This window comes from Coffea arabica, chromosome 11c (genome assembly GCF_036785885.1).
Source record: "Coffea arabica cultivar ET-39 chromosome 11c, Coffea Arabica ET-39 HiFi, whole genome shotgun sequence".
NCBI lineage: Eukaryota > Viridiplantae > Streptophyta > Magnoliopsida > Gentianales > Rubiaceae > Coffea > Coffea arabica.
Genome location: NC_092330.1, coordinates 6,002,610 through 6,006,173, shown reverse-complemented (window position 1 = coordinate 6,006,173; position 3,564 = coordinate 6,002,610). Strand labels below are relative to the sequence as shown.

Genomic DNA, 3,564 nt, shown 5'->3' with positions numbered 1-3,564 from the left:
TCTAACAACAAATTGGCATCAGAGCTTTCATCTTGAGCGACCTGTAAGATCGAGTGATACAAACAAAAACTTTCAGAATGGAGGCTGATACTCAATCATTCTTCAATCATGTTGATCCACCAGTCTTTGATGGCCAAAATTATCAAGCATGGGCTGTTAGGATGACAGTCCACCTTGAGGCATTGGATCTTTGAGAGGCTGTAGAAGAAGTTTATGATGTACCACCGCTGCTAGCAAATCCCATGGTGGCACAAATGAAGAATCACAAGGAGAGAAAAACAAGGAAGTCAAAGGCTAAAGCATGTCTTTTCTCTGCCGTTTCAAGCACCATATTTACCAGGATCATGAACCTAGAATCAACTAAGGACATATGGGACTACCTCAAGAAGGAGTACCAGGGCAATGAAAGAACCAAGAACATGCAAGTGCTCAACTTAATTAGAGAGTTCGAGATGGTGAAGATGAAGGAGTCAGAAACGATCAAAGACTACTCCAATAAGCTACTGTGTGACGCCCCCCACTTCTCCCAAGGGCGAACCCAAGGGTATCCGCGGGACGCCTGCCAAACTCTCGCCAGGACTCAAGACAAATCAAATCGAACTTAACGATACATACCAAATACTACGAGTCAAAATAAAGAAAGGTCGCTTCCTTAACTAAATATTTAAACCTTACATCATGTTCACAAAAGATACATCAAGTTCCAAAATGCAACCATTAAAAGTCGACTACACATTTACAGCCCCGATTCCAATCAAAAGTATAATCTAGTCGGCTTTACCAAAATCTTCCAATCCAACCTGTTAAGGAAAACAAACTAATAGGATGAGCCACTACTCAGTGAGGCCAAGAAAATACACATGCAAACACATAATCCAAGTAGCGACAACAATTACATTGTAGGTAAGGCTATCAAATTCGAATAATTCACATTTCGAATAGGAAAAATAAACAGAAACAATTCAAGGATACTGTAGCTCTCAGGAGCTAAATTCCACGTAGTCGAGTCGAAGTCTTAATCACATCTCACGTTGACACTCCGTCAACCACATAAGTATCAAATCCGTAGATACACCACTTTTCTTCGAATCCCGTCACCGTTACACCCCCTTACCGGGCCCGCTCATCAAAGTTTTTGATAATACTCGAGTATATCATGGCAATACTGCACGAGTAATGCCGAGCAAGATCTCTCCAATAGATCATGCTCTACGAATATCTCATGGTTTGCTAAGCTTATCGACCAAGCCCATGCTGGCTCGATTTGCAAAGTTAGCCAACGAGTTTTGGGCGTCCCCCGAATATGAATACGAATACGAATATAAGTCGATGAGCAACACTCAAATCGACGATTCCAAATAGGAATCACAAATACGGATCACATATACGAATCACAAGTACAAATCACATCCACATTACCATGTACAAGTTGGATACGAATTCACATAGCAAAATTCGAATATAATTTCATTTGAAAGAGAACGAGTGCGATAAAGTACACCCTCGTCTCAAAATTTCAAATTTACATAACGGATAAGAAACAGATAACCACTTAACAACAAGTTCATGCACTTGACACTCACAGTGATTCAAGTAGCGAGTTCAAATGATGGTTTAGGCGTCTCCCGTGAGATCCTCTGGAAGGTCCTCTTGAGCGCCTGAGCATTTAATAGTGAATTATCATTCACACATCCCAATTATCAAGGAAGATTGTGCACTAGTACAATCTGGAGAAATTTCATGAAAATGAACCTCAATTACTAGTCAATCGAGGTTCAAGTGGAGTTTCTTAATGTACAAGAGCAATCGAGTTTTGTTATCTTGGAAATCAAGCATAAACGTTCAAGTATTATCGAAGGAATAAGGAATACTTGAAAAACTCCATTTCCTTGAAATTCAGAAAATTTCAGTTTTGATACAATATTTTGAAAAAATCGTATCTCAGATTCCACATGTCGAAAATTGGAAAACTTGGTACCGTTGGAAACCTCTTCCAAAGTACTAAAAGTTCTTAGAAAAAACTTTTCCATGAATCTAAGTGGAAGGTGTTCAAAAATGAGCTTAAAGTTGCTGTTCCAAATCACCCAGGATTGAGCCGGGGTTGGTTTTTCGCTAACTTTGAAAATTCAGCAGAATTCACTCGTTGCAAACCAGCCCTTGAAATTTGTAACTCAATTAGAGGTGCAAGTAAGGTTTAGGGCAGAACAAGAGGATCGAGAATCGGAGTTTCGAGCACCAAGATATGGTAGCTCAAAGTTGGGAAAAATTCAAGACTGTTACAAAATTTCCAGATTTGGTTCCGACTTTGGACCTTTTGTTAAGTGTCGAAACGGACTTGGATTGACACCAAATTTTGCAGTATACTACTCCTATATGAAGGGTAACTCTCTATCAAATATCATGGAAAATACCCTCGGAAAGGTGGTTAATCAATCAACCAAAGTTTGGAAAATCCTTAAGGCAATCTGTCCAAAGCTAAGGTTTTCAAAAACGAGGCAGTTGCCGTGTATTGATCATAACTCCCTCAATTTAACTCGGAATTGGAAATGGTTGATAGTGTTAGAAAATACATTCAAAGGGATACAACTTCACAGAAGAAATCGTTTTAAGTTTCAGCATGCAACTGGTTCAAAATCAAGCCTCAAGTTGCGGTATCATCAAATCATTTCGCCAGAACAGAGAAATAGGACAGCCGACTTCAGATGAATGGTGTGGCTCACACACCTAAAACCAGAATGTGCATTATACACCGTTGGAAACATGGAAACGTCTAGTTTCAAATGCCACTAACAGCACTTGATTTCGACATCGGAGTACGGAGTTATAGACAAAATACAAACACTGGTCTGGATTACGGCGAAACCGTTTTCCAGATTACTAGTTTTTGAAATAAATTCGTTTGACCCACCAAAACTCAGTATTTTTCAATGAAAATTTTTACACAACTACTACAACATATAAACAACACAATCAAGCCATTAAATCCTCAAATTTCTGCATTAAAGTGACCGAACAGAACAGGGGTAAAATGGGAACTTTTTGCTTCAAGAGTTCAACAACGTTTCTGGCCACAATACACCTTTAATCTACTTCCTTAAGCTCTAATTCAGCAATAAAACCATCATCAAACATCATCACAGCCATCAACCCAAAGTGGGAGTTCATAGAGCCCACATTTCCAACAATACAAGCTACTAAAATGAAGATTCCAACTCAAATGCATAGATCAACTTCCATAAGACAAGTTTAAGGTGCTTGATTACTACCTACTTTGATGGCTGGTTTGGACAGATTTTTTCGGCCCTTTGAAGCTTGAAGAAACCGTGGATAGCTCCTTCCTTTTGCAGCTAAGTTGTTGTCCAAGCGAAAAGCTAAATGAATGTGAAGTTTGGTGAGAATCTATGGAAGTTTTGGTAAGGATTTGGATGAGTTTTGGAAGAAAGAAATGGTGAAGCTTCGGTTGTCCCTTGCAGCTGCTAGCCGTCCGTTGCAGCAGAAGAAATGAAATGAAATGAAATGCGGTTCTGAAGCCTTTGCGTACGAAAGACGCTTGACGTCAAATCT

The 3,564-nt window shown here is 39.4% G+C and overlaps 1 long non-coding RNA gene across 1 annotated transcript; it reads right to left on the bottom strand.

Annotated features, from left to right (window-relative positions):
• Positions 1-671: 671 nt before the first annotated feature.
• On the bottom strand, positions 672-3,564 carry LOC140016407 (uncharacterized). The gene is made up of 3 exons (XR_011822804.1): positions 3,267-3,564; positions 1,584-1,658; positions 672-800 (listed from the first exon to the last, which is right to left on the bottom strand). It is a non-coding gene; the product is annotated as an uncharacterized lncRNA (long non-coding RNA).